This window comes from Camelus bactrianus, chromosome 14 (assembly GCF_048773025.1).
Source record: "Camelus bactrianus isolate YW-2024 breed Bactrian camel chromosome 14, ASM4877302v1, whole genome shotgun sequence".
Classification (NCBI taxonomy): Eukaryota; Metazoa; Chordata; class Mammalia; order Artiodactyla; family Camelidae; genus Camelus; species Camelus bactrianus.
The window spans coordinates 13590469-13607714 of NC_133552.1; the positions used below are offsets into that span (position 1 = coordinate 13590469).

The window sequence follows — 17246 nt, forward strand, 5'->3', positions numbered from 1 at the left end:
TGCTTCAGTGACCTTCTTTGGTTAACCTTCCTCGCAGGGTGAGGTGGGCACGAGAGCTTGAGGGGCTTCCCGGTGTGGAGTACCACTTAATCCGCTAACTTCATTAGTATCTTTCAAGACTGCTCCTCCTTGGCTTAAAACTAAAAAATTGGATCTCATTCATTTCCAAACTGAAGGACACATGAGAAATAATCTCATCAAACCTCTCATTTCATACACAAGGAAACTGCCAAGACACAGTTTAAAACCATCAAAATAGATCACTGTTATAAACAGAAACGTTCCACTGAGCACACAAAGATGTCTTCCCAAAAGGTCTAAACCCTGCAAGAATTTATCCTGCTCCTCAATCTTTAGTTATGAGTCTATTTTTAAAATGCTGGTCAATCAGTGTCTAAGGTCCTTTTTAGAAATTACAAAGCCTCAAGTAAGAATATTGCATTCGGTTAAGCATGATGTGCAGAGTAAAGCATCTCAGTGCCCTTTCTCTGTGGTGCATCCAGTTAGGTCATCCTGCCTCCTCTTCTCCATCTACAGGAATGGGAATTAATCTCTGCCTTTTTGGTCACTGTTATCTTTGGAAATGTGACCCAAGGTATCAAAGAGGAAGGTGTAAACACCAAATTGCAAAAAAAATTCACTAAAATAAAATTTTGTTAGATTGGTTTCATTTTGTTTTAGGCCCTGCCACATTCATCATATAAATTATGAAATGCAATAAACTTCATATACAGAATTAAACTATCAACATCTATGATTTCATTGTCCATCAACATTAATGGTTTGAGCCGTTGGTGGAGAAAGAGGAAGGAGCTATTTAATGAGCCCTGCCCAGTAGAAGATGCTTCCTGTAATTCTGTGCACACTGCCTGGTATGATCCTGACCCCATTATACAGAGAAGGAAACTGAGGCTGGGGGAGGATAACTTGTTCTAGCCACACAGAAAACAGGAAGGGAAGCTGGAGTTTGAAACTGGCCAGTCTCACTCCAACCTGACCGGTATCTTCCCTCCACTGTGCAAATGCTACAAGCACTTGTGAAGAAAGAAAAGATCTGGGCCTTACTGTTGAAGAATTGATGTTCTAAAGACAAACTCGGGTCTCATTCCCTCACTTATTTAAGAGTTTGAGATTTTCAACTGGCATTCTAGAATATTCTTTCCCCTTCAGCATCTGTCCTCACTCAGTTCCTCCCTGCAAGGCCACTGGTGTGGCAGCAGGCCTGGCATGGCTGGGCCACCCAAACAGGACTAAGAATTCACTATAACTTCTCAGCCTGACTTATTCATAACTCTCTGAACAATGTATGACAATATGAAAACAATCAAGCAGAAGGAACTCTCTGGAGGGCTAAGTATTAAATGCTACATCAGGTGAAAATTCCCTCCACTGATCTCAGTTTCCTTTTCGAAGTTCTGGCCGCACTGCGTCCCTGCCCTGTCAGCATTCTGCCCTCAGCCAGGGCTGGCCGCACTCTGGGCTGGCTAATCTTGGCTGAATTCCACATGATTTTAGTTGGTCTCAGTAATATTTTTGCTTAGCTCTCAAGTCCAGAGATACTTATTCTATAAATGACTGCCATTTTTTGTACTGAACTTTTGAAACCCTCCAAATTGAGGAGTATTTTAATTGACTTGTATTGAGGACAGGTACCAAATGTTGCCTTGGGTGGGCTGAAACAATTTTGCTTTGTATATTGTAAATTTTGGGGTTTTTTTTTTAAGAATTTTTACATTTAAGATAAACAGATATATTGTTTCTTTTATTACATAATTAGAGCTAAAAGATGTACGTTGGTTCTCTCTTTAAAACAAGATTAAGCTCAAGTAACTCAAGATTAATGGGGTGGGTATATCTCAGGGGTAGAGCACATGCTTAGCATCCATGAGGTCCTGGGTTCAATGCCCAGTACCTCCATTAAAAAAAATAAAAATAAAAAGACTGTTTAAAGAAAATAAATAAATAAATTTAAAAAGAGAAAGTCAAAATTAAACTCAAGAATTTTGTACCCCAAACACTTACACAAACAAATTCATACACATGCACTCTTAGGGGAGGAAACCAACCACCTAGTATTCTAGGAGTGAATGTGTCTAGAGTGCTATTCATTCAGAACATGCTTGACCAGAAACTGCTAAGTCAAGTTTGGATTATGAAAGTGTATCTATATATATACAGTATTCATTGTACTACACCCGCCATTCTATATAAGGGACTTGAGCATCTGCAGATTCTGGTTTCTGTGGGGGCTCCTGGAACCAATCCCCTAAGGATACTAAGGGACAACTGTATGTTAAGAACCCAACCACCTTTCATTACCTCTGCCACCAACATCCTGGCCAAAGCCATCATCACCTCTCCTACTGCGATGGGGTCCCCAGCTTCTGCCTCAGTCACCTCCATGCTGCAACTAGTAGCTCTCACACAACAGTCAGGTGGTACTATTAAAACAGGTTAAATCTCATCCTTTCTCTGCTCAAAACTCTGCAGCGGCTCCCATTTTACCAGAGCAAAAGCCAGTATCTTCATAGTGGTCTACAAAGCAACCTTTCCCCCTGTGACAGTCCCTGACCTCGCCTGCTAGCACTCTCCTCCCAGCTACAACACCAAGGATGCTCCTGCCTTAGGACTTTTGCACCAACTGTTCCCTCTGCCAAAAAGACTTATGCCCAGGCAGCCCCATGGCTAACTCCCTCATCCTTCCAACTTGATTCAAATATCGCCTTCTCAGTGAGGACCATCCTGGCCATTCCTTTTTAAAAAGTGGAAACATCACCTCCCTCTCAACCCACACCCACATTCCCAGGCCTTTTACTCTGCTCTGTGTTTTTTTCCACAGTGCTTATCACTTTCTAACACTCTTTACTTACCTATCATGATCATTGTTTATTTTTCCCCATAAGAACGTTAAGTTCCATAGTGGCAGGGATCTTTGTTTTGTTTTTTAATATTATCCCCTGCCTAGAATAGTGCCTGATACAATCAGGAACTCAACTAACATTTGTTGAACACAGGCTGAATTAAAGTAAAACAAGCAGAGTGAAAGCGTCTTCTGCAGTCACATCAGGATCCCAGCACACAGGACTCCTGCCCCTCCCAGTGATGAATGGAACCAGGAAAAGCAAATTAGGAGTCACAAAAGTGCAAGAGGGATGGCTCACACCACACTTCTTGGGAACAGAACTACAAATAATCAGGCAAGGCCTGAGACATAGCGCTAGGGTATCTTGGATGAAATCTGATCTCCTGCTTCTAGCAAATTCATTCTATCAGAACCCAGCAGTAATCCATCTACAACTAGCCCAAGAAAAGCGTGTGCCTGGAGTAGCCGCTGATTAAATGAATCAATTTCACTATATATTGGTTTCTCCTAACCTGATCCTTTCTCTAATCCTTCATCCTTTATTACATTATCCCAAAACAGGGTTCAATCACTTCAAAGACGGCTCTTGAAAGGAGTATGAGGTGACAGTGAGAGCACAGTCATTTAATTATGTCTCTCTATTCTGCTCCTTTATTTCAAAAGTGGGGGGGAGGGGCAGCGCTGTGAAGAAATCACTTCTAGAAATTAAAAAAGGATTCACCCCTTTAAAAAGAGCTGCCTATAAAACTAACTGTTGTAGAAAGCCAGAAATGACCACAAGATTGGGAGGACAGGAACCACAGAATATCCAGAGGGCGTGAGAAAAAGCTAGAAATAAAGTAGCTTCCAAGTGCTGGCGGGATGTGCGTTCTGACCAGCGGCGTGCTGGAGAGATGAGCGAGTCGCTGATGAAACTATGATGAGGCCGAAAGGTTAAAACACAAACAGTTGTTGAGAGGCGACCGTGTAAAAAACACAAAAAATATCAACAACTACAACCAAGGAAAGTCACAGGTGACTACTGAAAAATCGGTGAAGAGATTGGAGCTTGAATTAACTCACTGAATCCTCATAAGGACCCCTAAGGATTAGGGGCTATAATCATCCCATTTTAGAGATGAGGAAAGTAAGGCAGGTGAGCGTCCACCATGCGTCACTCCCTGCCCCTTCTCCGGACCAGACTCCCTCTCATCCTTCAACCATGGCTCTCACACTGTCTGTTCCTATGGTTTGCCCAGGACTGCCCTGGTTTGTCTGCTGTCCTGGACTACACAGTAACAACTTTTTTTTTTCTTTTTTCAATTGTAGGAAAAAACACATAACATAAAATTTACCATCTTAACCATTTTTAAGTGTACCTTCACTTTGAAAAGTGTTGCAGTTTGGATTACTTGATTACCCTTCTCGACTTTAATCTCTACTGTAACTGTTGACTTACCTGCCTCCCTGACGGATCTGTGAGCTTTAGGAGAATGGAACGGTATGTCCTGCATTTTTATGCACGCAATCCAGCACAGTACCAGGCATACTGTTAGTAAATGTTTAATAAGTGAACAAACGAAAGAATGGTATCCTAAAATCCCCACTGGTTAATTTTCCTTTTACTGCCTTCCCCAGGTTCAGAATTTGAAACTTGTAAACTGTTCCAGCTGTCTCCAACTAGAGAAAGAGCCAGTGGGCTGCAGAATGCTGTCAATGCATGTTGCTGGACGAGGACGGAACAGTCAATTACCCAGCAGTGGGCCGCCACAGGAGACGGTGGCTGCAAGAAATGTGCGTGGGCTCCTACATATGTGGACAGATTCACAAGACTGAAATAAGGAACAATAATTAAAACAAAGAAACTACCTAAAGAAGGGACTCAAAACAGAGAGGAATGTTAAGTGCTCCCCTTAAACATTCCTTTAAAAGTCAAATATTATCTTTAGAGATGCCAATACTACAAAGCTCCACACTGTCAGCATACGGCCTCCTGGAGTGAGCAGAAAGCACCACACAAACGTGCTTGGGGTTAATCTCGCACCCTTGTGAAGAGGGAAATAATAATGACCTTCAGTTTCTGTGCGATTTTATAACCTAAAACGCACTGTTTAATACGAGGCTAAAGAACCCATCCTCCCCTTCCTCGCTCTCTCTTCACCTCCACTCCCCGCCACACACTCCTGGCTTTCCACATCTAGTTAAATTGAGCAAAGAGAGAAAACAAAATTAAGAAAAAAGGAATCGAACGAAGTATGTCCTTTTGTTGATTTAAAAACAGAAAATCCCACTGCATTACTAACTGGGACAGTTTAATCATCATCATATTAATGGTGAAGTTTTTTTTTTTCTTTCAACTGCTCCACCCAAGTTTTTGAGTCACTCGTACCACGTGGCCACTCCAGAACCAAAATCTACAACTCTTGGTATTTTTTCTGATGGCAACTGAATTTGTGCCCAAGGGAACCCAACAGGATGAATCTGGCCAACCATCTCATCCGTACTTTAAAACTTTTACCCATAGAACTGAGGCGGCTGCCATCTTATTATTTGCAACTGTTTAAGATACGAAGTCCAGAGAATCTTCAATTCAAAATAGTCTTAAACAAGGTCCCTTTAATTCTTAATGAAGAGAGCATTTGTGTGCTACTAATGTACTTGTACTGAACATGACCACCCCCTATCTATCAAAGGGACCTGTTTGCCTGGACAAGGCTTCTGTTAGAGCAGAAATGCAAGGGTTGGGATCGGGGTGGGGGGCAATGAGAGGAGGGAGACACGATTTTGCAGCAGGAATCTCAGGCTTTAGCCAGAGAACATGTATTTTTCTAAATCCTTTAACTTCAGTCAACATATTGAAGCCAACAGGACTTGCTCATCAAGTTATATATGGAAAGGAAGTTCTGACCTGACAGGATGAGGAAGGAGGGAGGCCTGGCCCAGAGAAGTGGGAAAGTGGGGGCTGGAGTCAAGAGAGGAAGTGGGTGAGGTGAGTGTGACCCAACCTCCCCATCATGGCAGGTGTGTGCACAGGGTGAAGGCAGGAGGGTGTCTCTACGCTTCCCATTTAGGATTCTGGCCACCACACCAGCCCCGGGTCCCTCCTACAAAGGAGACTCTGCTCCAGCGAAGTCAGACAGAACTGCGGCTGGCATTTATCTTTCACCCTTAGGCCCTTACTTTGGTTTCCCCAAGACCCAGCAAATCCTGCCTGGATGGAAGCGGGCTGCAAGTGAGCTCGTGCAGCTGGGAAGGGGTGGTTGAGGGCCGCAGCAGTGCCTGGTATGGGGCAGCATGGTGCCACCACAAGACTGCAACGGACTAGAGCACTGGGCCACAAACCGGATGAAGGATATGGCAGAGACCCAGAGGGGAGGCAGGCCTGCCAGAGCCAAAGTGAAGTGGAGCCCGCCAAGTGCACCACCAGGCATGACTGAGCATGACAAGCAAAAACAGTTCTACCAGCAAGAGTTTTCAGCCAAGGGAGTCATCCCTTGGCCACCTCCAGTCCAGGCAACTGGCCAGGGCGGCTGTGCCACGGCAGAGCCAGAAAGGGTCCAGGGGTGGGTCTACGCATCCCATCCGCCCTCCCATCCCCACTGCACGGCCAGCTGAGTGAGAAATGTGGAGGGAGAGGACATATTACAATCAGAACACCTGACCTGTTTAAAAGTGAGCATTTATCTAAAAGCTACTTAAATTGTCACATCAGACTAACTGTATGGGACTGAACCACAGTTGAGCCACTCCCCCATTTCCATACTGGGAAGGGGCTTGTAAGGACCATCGGCCCAGATTATTAGAAATAGGAAATCATTCTCTCTGCCTATGTGATCCTTAAACACTGTTTCTTCTCACCCTTATTCTGATTGCCCACAATATGAAGAAGAACAAGGAAAATAGTCCCCAATCCTATTTGAGGGACTTCGGTTCCTTTACTTAATTTTGGAAGGGCCAGGGGTAGAATCTCTACTAACCACTTGCTGGAGTTCTTCTTTCCTGTCTGTTGTTGGAGGTGGAAGAAGGCCTTGTGAGGAATGAGAAAACAGACAGGTGAGAGAGAGGATGGAAAGCCAAGGAGAGAAAGCAAGACACTGTTTGCTTTTCCTACGCTGAGCTCTGCTGCTCACCGCTATGGCACAGTTAGAGACGCAAAAGCCATCATGGTTTGTTTACCTCTCTAGCCTAAGAGGTGCGGAAGCCCAGGAGTCTTGCGGGCACTGCCCCTCCCCTCTTCACCTCGCCCTCTTCCAGGCCTCACAACAGAGACAGGCAGGGAGGACCCCCCACCCCCACCCCAGCCTTTATTGTTTTGCTCTAGCCAGGCTCTCGTCTTCTAGAACTGTGATGTTCTGCATTTAGGGAAATTCCAGCCACATTCTACGAGAATATGGGTTAGTCACCGGCCGACGCTATATCCTAACAGTGAGGACTGGGCATATGACATGAGTGACAGGAACAGATGGGGAGGTTCCTTTTATACAGAGTAGACAACAGGCTGCATTATACTCTACCATAGGAAACCCTCCAAACATCCACTGATCATGTCAAGATCCATTAATTATTTGTAAATCACTGAGTTCTCCAGATTAGGGACCAGGTAGCACAAGTGACTGAGTCCACCAGTTCACCCATTCACCCGTCCCTTTACACGGCCAATCGCTTAACTAACTTTACTGCTACACCTCGTGGGTCATCGTCATTATACGCAGGAGAACAAGATACTGGTCCTGCCCTCAAGAAGCTTGAAAGCGAGCAGCAGAAACAGACTGGTAGGGCACCATACTGTCTTAGTTTATTACCAGTATCACTGGGACTAGCTGCAGAAACAGGCCATCTGTTAGCCTAGAGCAGACTTCGAATGAGGTAATGTGTCATAATACAGTTCTGGCGCACAGTCAGTGCTCAGAAAGAACCTTAATTATCTTTCATATCCTCTCTTTACTGATACTCTTAAGGAAGTGCTGCCAAAATGTAGCACTAAACCCAGGTGGCCTGAGGATGAGGACACAAAATTCTGTTGAGTTCATAGAGTGCTTGTCACTTGTACTTAAAGAGGCATCCCAAACTCTGAAGTAGTTGTACTCAGCAAAGGTGTGACTGTTCTCTTCACAAAAGTTTGGGTTCTACCGTCAGTGCCAAGACTGCTGAGTAAGGGTAGGAGAAATTATCATTACACAGGAACATGTAGGCAGCTTCATCGTTTACAATCAAGCTTCTTAAGTATTACAGAGAATTCAGAGATTTTTCCATTTAACAACTAGAGTTTAAGAAAGAAAAATAAAACCAAAACATCAAACAAGTTAGCACGGAAAATTCAAGGCCTAGAAAGTTGGCCTACATCTCAACCCTATCAAGCTATGCACACATTTCATGGAATTTCTTGAGATTCAACCCATCATTTTGTTAAAGTAGAAGGAGAGATTTTCTGACTCCTCCTAGGAGAAAGGTTTGTCTGTCATATTCCATCCTGAGGAATTTAAGGACCTAAAAAGTCTGCTCATTTATGAGAAAACAAGATGGAACTTTATGGCCAAGAGCTGAGTCATAGGGGAAGGAAAGATAAAAAGACTGAGAGAATTACGCGGAGAGGAAGGAAGATCAGAGAGAGAGGAGGAACTCCATCATGCCCAGAAGAGAACAACTTCCTACTAAATGATGGCCATCACAATAGTAAAGAACTCTGCATTTGGACTTCAAGTGTCTAGGGGGTTGTCTATAAAGATGTCCTTTCTGTTAGTGGAATGTGCCTTCCCACTCATCTAAACCCAACAAGCACAGCTAAAGAATTAGTTATTAAATGCATCCCTGATAACTAGCATAAACAGGAATTTATTATTAAATAGATTAAAACCTCATTAAATGTCCATCAACAGATGACTGGATAAAGAAGATGTGGTATATTTATACAATGAAATACTACTCAGCCATAAAAACTGACAACACAATGCCATTTGCAGCAACATGGATGCTCCTGGAGAATGTCATTCTAAGTGAAGTAAGCCAGAAAGAGAAATAAAAATACCATATGAGATTGCTCATATGTGGAATCTTAAAAAAAAAAAAAAAAGAATATAAATACAAAACAGAAATAGACTCATAGACATAGAATACAAACTCGTGGTTGCCAAGGGGGCGGAGGGTGGGAAGGGATAGATTGGGATTTCAAAATTGTAGAATAGATAAACAAGATTATACTGTATAGGACAGGGAAATATATACAAGATCTTATGGTAGCTCACAGAGAAAAAAATTGACCATAAATATATATATATGTTCATGTATAACTGAAAAATTGTGCTCTACACTGGAATTTGACACAACATTGTAAAATGATTATAAATCAATAAAAAATGTTAAAAAGAAACTGCATCTAGCTAAAAAAAAAAGAACCTCATTAAGTTAGAGTTTTGTAAAAATACATCAAAAGCCTCACAGAAATTTCCTTTATTAATAAACACTTTCTTCATGGAGTTAGAATGAACAAAAGGAGGAAGAAGATTTTCAAAATATTTATGAAAAGTTGTCACAAAACCTTACTTTAAAAGTACCTATCCACACACTATTCAGAGAATGTAGATTGGTGAAGCCAGTATGGAAAACAGTATGGAGGTTCCTCAAAAAACTAAAACTAGAACTACCATATGATCCAGCAATCCCACTCCTGGGTGTATAGTTGAAGAAAATGAAAACATTAATTCAAAAAGATACATGCACCCCAATGTTCATAGCAGCATTATTTACACTTGCCCAAGATATGGAAGCAACCTAAGTATCCATCAACAGATGAATGAATAAAGATGTGGTATATATACAATGGAATAATACTCAGCCATTAAAAAAATGAAATTCTGCCACTTGCAACAACATGGATGGACCTGGAGGATATTATGCTTAGTGAATTAAGTCACACAGAGAAAGACAAATACTCTATGTTATCATTCATATGAGGAATGTGAAAAATAAAATAAACAAATGAATATAACAAAACAGAAACAACAGACTCACACATATAGAGAGCAAAGTAGTGGTTACCAGTGGGTCGTGGGATGGCGGGTGCAAGACAGAGGTAAGGGTTTAACAGGTACAAACTACTATGTATAAAATAAGTAAGATACAAGGATACAAGGATACATAGTACAGCAGAGGGAACATAGCCAATATTTTATAAATTTAAATGGACTATAATATATAAAATTTTGAATCACTATGTTATACACCTGAAACTAATACTGTAAATCCACTATATCTTTTTTTAAAGTACCTATTCACAAACAAATCTTTTTATCTTTTACAAGTTTAGTAAAGTGATGTGAACTCAACAAACACCTGTTCATTCAATATATATGCAAACCAGTTCTTACATATTTAAGAAATTCATCTAGATTAGTATAAATTACTGTCTCTATAAAAATAAAAACACTTCTAACTCTGTGCCAGACACTGTTTTAGAAGCTCATCTCACAGTTCCCCAATGATCCCACATCCTCTGATCCTCCTTCTTCCAGGCATGTGGGAGGATGGCACTTACCAGGCTCTTTAAATTTAGGCGTGACCCTGAGACTTGCTTTGACTGATGAGGTGTAAGTGGAAGGGACGTGTGTCACTTCTGGGAACAGGTCTATAAAAGCCAGTGCAGGATCTGCCAAGTCCCCTCCCGTCCAGATGAGTGGCAATGCCCAAGTTGGTGGAGCCTCTGTAAGCCCACCAGCTCTGTTAGCAGAGCCCACAGACAACTCACAATAGCCATGAACCATGAGTGAGAAATCAATCTTCGTGATGGAACCGCTGAGATTCGGAGGCTGTTTGTCACTGTGATATAATTCAGCCTATCCTGACTCATATAAGGTGGTTGAAAGATACATAACATTTCTTCTCCAGTATTCCGTCATTCAGATTGTTCATTAATCCAGACTGTTTTCTCCTTATCACATCATCTGGTCCCCTCAACTCCCAGAAAACAATTCATAAAAATCACTATTAGCATGTTGGCATTTTTATAGAATTTAAAATGTATACATTCCTTTATTTTTTTAAAATTCTTCTTTAAAAAGTCATTATTGGTTTTTTAAAAAGGTAATTCATCCTTGGAAAACATACACCCACACACAAAAGTAATTTGCCCTTGCAAAAAATTCAAATACCTACATATAAAAAGTGAAAAATCATCAGACTCCAATTCTTTTATATGCATGCACAGAATCCCTTTTTAAGGGGGGGAGGTATCACAAAAGTAGTATACATGTTACTTTATAACTTGTCTGCTTAATAGTCCATAGACAGCTTTCCAGTTAATAATTATATTGTATGGCCATCACATAGTTTATTTAACCATGTTCCTACTGATGGACATTTTGGCTTGTCCCACATTTTTATTTAATTGCAATGCTACAATAAATAGCCTTATAAAATAATGCCATTATTTCTATAAAATTTATCCTAAGAAGGGGGCCTGCTGAGTCAAAGGGTATGTACATTTCACATTTTGACAGGTACTGCTAAACTGCTCTCCAAAATGATGGTATCAACATAACACTATTGCCAATAGTACATAAAAGTATCTTTTCTCCCTAGAATTTTACAAAACTCGGTATTATCAATTTTTAAAAATATCTGTCAAGCTGGGAATCAAAAATAGAGTGCTCAGTATTTTTTTCATTTGCATTGCACTTTTTCAACTCCTTTTATCTGTTTATTTTCTTCAAAGAAATGTCTGCCTTTTCATATTTTTCATTTTTAATAGATGTGTTTTTATTATTTACTTGTTGAAGCTTTTTATCTATTACCAATATTAAGACTTTTTAATCTATATTGCAAATATTTTCTCCAAGCCTTCATTTGTGAATGCTGGGTTTCAACATAATGATTTCTTTTAAATTAATATAATTAAGTTTGTCAAAATTTTGCATTATAATATCTGGGGTTTCAAGATATAATCCTTTAAATTAATTCCAAGCTTAACAGGCTATGAGAACACTTCCACAAAGAATACATTAATCTTGCTTTTTTAGCTCTTTAAATCACCTTGAACTTACTTTATTCTTTTATATAAATGTGTATATGACCCATCTTTGAGTGCTGAAGTTTAAATAAGATAATGCAACCAGAAACAACCAGCACGGCATCTAGAATGCAGTAGGTTTTCAAGAGATGTTCATTTATTTTATTCCTCCTAAGTCCTATTAGTTTAGAAACAACAGGCACATAATTCTCAAAATATTTTCCATCAGAATTCCAATTGTGTTCAGGGTGTTGACAAGCCAGGCTGAAACAACTGCATTTCCCAACCTCGTGTATAGCTGGGGGTGGCAGTATGACACAGTTCTGGTTAATGAGATGCAAGCAGAAGTCACTGAACTGAGCTTCCAGGAAGCTCTTTGAAAGAGAACAGGCACAGCTGGTACATGCCTTTTTGCCATCTGCCCTCCTTCTTCTCGCCTGGAAGGCAGATGCGATGCAGGCTGGAGAGCAGCCATCTTGAGACTTCGAAGTGACAAGATCATGAAGGATGGCCAAATAGAAAGGCAGAAGCAGTTTGGGTCTTTGATGGCTTTGCCCAATCCTGGAATGCCCTTCCAGACTTCTTTTTACAAGAGGAAAACAACCCCTTTACTTGTCTGAGACATTATTAATGAGTTAGGTTTTCTGTTAATTACAGCAGAATGTAGTATCTAAACTACATGTCACGGTTCACCCAATACTTTCATACAAATCTTAAAATACTCTCCATTTTCATGGCTTGAGATGGTCTCTTGAAGAACAGCTTTGCTAGTTTGAAGGGAAAGTTCTCCATTTACGGATTTACTTAATTTTAAAAGGAGAAATCAAATCATTAAGCACTTCAAATAGAAATCTAAGAGGACCCTTAAGGAGGAGTCAGTAATCAGCAATATATGGTGTCACCTGTGTTAATCCTGGTGTTAAATTACCCTCCTCAGGACACCACACAGCTCATTTTAGGTGTAAAATAAAATTTTACGGACAAAAAAATTTTCAGTGAAAAACAAATCACAGCATTGAAGGTATTCTTAATAATTACAGAAAACTGAGTTTTAATTTCTGTCATTAATCAATCCCCAAGATTTGGGCTCACTTGTAGTTTTAAATGAAATTAAGAATAAAGAAAATATTCCAGAAGGTGCCCAGTGAAAGTCCCACCACTGTCCAAGATTATACTATTCAAAGTATTTCACTGGAGTAGGAAGGAAAAGAACAAGCTGAGGGAACTATTTAGCTACTTTGCTAAACAGCTGGTGCTATTTTTAGTGCTCTCACTTCAGCTGGCGGGCCCCCCACTCTGAAGGAGCAAAAAGGCCAAGAGAAGAGCATATTCTGCCTCCCACAGAGGTCCTGGCCAACATGGCTGTCACTTCAGCTTGAGAAAGAAGGGAGGCTGGAGACACTCACTGTCACCTCCAGGAGGCAGGGGACTTAGTCACTGCTTCCACCAAGAATAATTCTCTTTTAGAAAAAACCCAACCATCCCGCATCAAAGTGTCTTTCACATGACATTAAATATTTAATTGAATTCTGCAACTATAAATAAACTCCTTTACTCGACTGAACACTGTCCTGATTTGTCTCTGCAGGAGGAAGGAATGTACCACAAGCTACTGATCAGTCTCTACCCTCGCCTGTAAGCGGGAGGGAAAGTGAGAGGAGAGTGGGGTGGAATGCAGAAAAGAAAGTCAAAGAACTTTCTGTAAATGGCCGCGCAAAGAACATCACATATATGGCCAACCATAACTTTCCATATTAACAAATGTCAACACAGCTACCAAAGCCAGACATGTAGCCCCCACTCCCATTCAGTCCAATGGGTTGCTCAGTTATTATTTTAATTCCCTTACAAATGAACCATACCACTTCTCAGAATTTAATACAATTCTTAAAATACATATCCACAAACTCAGGAAGAATGTAACAAACTTTTTGAAGTATATATTCACAAAACAGTAGAAAAAAAAAGTAATTGTAAAAGGACTTCCCTTCAAACTGTTAATTTGTAAATAAAGTTCCAATTTATGTCAGCCAAGGTAAGAAGGTAGGTAACAATATTAGTGAGAATTTCAAAGCAGCATTTGTCACAGGTAATCAACCACAAAATAGTCAGGAACTATCTAAAATGCATTTCAAACACAAATACCTAAATTTGGTAATTCAGTTCCCTCCTAAGCAGGGAGGTGGGGCTGTTTATAGAGAAACTACACAGTGGACCAGGAAGACTAGATGAGGAAGCAGAATGCGTGTTTCATTCTCCTGGCTTCAGTAGTGAAGTCACTGTCTAATGATGATCATTCCATTTAAAGATCTGGGGGTCTGAGTTTCCTTGCCTGTAAAAGGGCAATGATACCAGTTTCAATTAGGATGCTCTCAACTGGAATAAGGAAAATGTATTCTCTGGTAACAAGAAGTCAAGCAGTTCTAGGGTTGGTTAATTTGGGAGCTGGTTCTTTCTCTTCCACCATGTTCAACATGCCAACTTACTACTTTTTATCATCACGAAACTGCTACAGCAGCTCCATGTGGTCACATCCAGTCAGGACATCAGGCAGCAGTTAAATAGACAATGTTTCCTCCTGTGTGTCTGGAAAAAGAGGCGACTTTTCTCAGATGTACCTCCCTCCCTTACTCTCAGCCGATCTCCTCTCTCACATTATTGGTCGGAAATGGGTCACATGCCTATTCTTGAACCAATTCCTAGCAAAGGGAAGGAACTTACTGTAACAGGCTTAGACTAATCAGAATTTAGTTCTGAGTCATGTAGGGTAGGGATGGACACCTGAACAAAACTGAGGTTCAGCTAGCAAGAAAGAATTAAGTAGACATAGGCAGGCAGTAGTGAGGATCAAATGATAATGCATGAAAAAACTGTAAAATAAAACATGCTTTACAGATGTAAGAGGTTATTATTCATTCAAGGAGAATGCTGTGTACTAAGGAAGCAGAATTCCCCAAAATCTCAATGATGAAACAGATTCATTGAAAATAGAGAATATTCTTAAAAAAAATTAAACAGCAAACTATAATGATCATCATTCTAATAATACTGTGAGTCTTGAACTACAATGAATATATGCATTTTTCAAATATATGCAGATTGACAACATGGAACATCAGCAATAGGTTTTACAGCCAATGTGTACTTCCATCCTATATTCAACAATATTTTCTGAGCACCCACTATGTACCAGGCACTATTCTAAGCACTGGGGATAACAGAGCAAAGAAAGCAAAATTCCTGCCTTATTTATACTTAACTGCATAACTATTTTTGAAGACAAGCATTCTTAATCACCAACATGTGAAATTAACAGAACAGGTGTAATTTAAATTAATTACAGTAACTCTGGGTTTTGTTGACTTCTCCTACTTTCCCATACTACTCAAAAATACAAGCATGAATCGAGGGGAAAAAAAAAATTTGACAGGCTCTCATCATTAGAACAAAGGATAAGTTAACCAGATTCCTCTTTGTTACTTCCACCCCCCACTTCGCGCCCCCCAATTCTGGATGAAGGCCAAAAAGCAGGGCCACATTTCAGCTATCATTTCTGAAAATCATACTTGCAGAGGATACTGCTAAAATAGCATCAATATCCATAGAGTAAAAACAATCAAATACACACAGAATAAAGACAACCAGGGAATCCTAAGAGCAAACCTACAACGGATGTTTTCCATGACTGTCAACCATTAATAGCAGATTTGACATTATACTTTTTTTCTGGGAATCTTACAAGTACAGTTGGCCTTCTATATCCGTGGGTTCTGCATCCACAGATTTCAACCAACCTCAGATTGGAAAAAAATATGCCAGAAAGTTTCAAAAAGCAAAACTGTAATTTGTCAAGCACTGGCAACTATTTACATAATATTTACATCGTATTTACAAATATTCGTATAGCATTTACATCGTATTAGGTATTATAAGTAACCTAGAGATGATTTAAAGTACACAGGGGGCTGTGCCTGGGTTATATACAAATATTATGTCATTTTATATAAAGGACTTGAGCATCCGCAGGTTTTGGTATCCTCACGGATTCTGGAACAAATCCCCTGTGTATACCAAGGGATGATTATAAATGTTACGTTCACACCAATCCTTACCAAACAAGATAAATAACATTATTGGATTTAAAGAGGCCTTGGCTGCCTCTTTTCATATCTGCAAAAGTATGATACCAAGGAGTCACACAAATTAGAAATGGGAATGAAACTTGGGTATTTAACCAAAGTATTCAACACCTGGGTTCCAGTTAAAATAAGTTTCTCTAGTAATTTCATATAATAAATACATAATACTTACGCATATTTGAGGGGGAAAAAAACTATTTCCTAAAGAAATGAGTGTTCAGCAGAGCTTTTTAAAGATTCATCTTACTTAACTCCTTTAGAGATCTTTATTCAAGGCCATACCAACTTTTCCCTTTTTATTCAGAAAGATACATGATTTCCTATTTCTGTTTCTATGCAGAGGACAGTGAGAGAAAAGTATTTTGTGTTATGAAGCCACTCCCCCGTTCCCCTTAGCGTGTGCCACACACACAGTGACAACCAAATGACAAACTCTTACTACTCTTTCCTTAAACTTTCAGTTTTAACTTTTTTCTTACTCCCCAAATCCTTGAAACTTTATATCCATTAAAAACCATCAAGGGAAGGAATTAGATAGTTGACTATTAGGCCAAAGAAAGCCAAATATGTTTGGGGGTAAAACAGCAAAGATGATACAACTCTGAATCCAACTCAGCACATTCACAAGTACCAGCTGTTGAGATGAGGGATGTTGCCTTTCTGTCTGTGCAGCTCCATCTCCATGCACTCACCACCCCAAAAACATAACCTAGCCAAGGCTTTCTAATAGTAGAAACTCATATTTGCTATTTTTAGTGCTACCCTCTGGGCTTGGGTATAGGTCAGATAAAAAGACAAGAATTATATGTGCCTAAGACTTCCATTCTGTCTTTGATTACTCAGCACTGATCAGAAAGGACTCCTTCGGGGAGTTTATAAAACAGAAGAACTAGACCTTCAGGGCTTGCTGTAAATCAAGTCTTCCAAGAACTTTCCTTACAATTAATTTAGCTTTAAAAAATGAAGGTCGGGTCACCAAATGCACCATATAATGGATGCACAGATTTGACATCTCAGCACACTGAGGCAATCTCTGAGTGAAATTTTAAGGTAACAGGCAGTTGGCTTTACAAATTCTATTTTTTCTTTCAATCATTTTTATGGTATTCTTTCTAAAATATTTTCATGTGTTCTTAAAGATATATTAACCTTTTTTTTGATGCCTGAAATACAGACGTCCCAGGAGCTTATAGACTTACACTACAGTGAGTTGCTTATTCTAATACTGAATGTCCCAAACTCTCCCTTTGCTTTCAGTTCTTAT

General features: G+C 40.0%; 1 protein-coding gene across 2 annotated transcripts in view; it reads right to left on the minus strand.

Moving 5' to 3' along the window:
• Positions 1-17246, minus strand: part of WDFY2 (WD repeat and FYVE domain containing 2) — a 149895-nt gene that overhangs the window by 111468 nt on the left and 21181 nt on the right. The window lies entirely within an intron of this gene.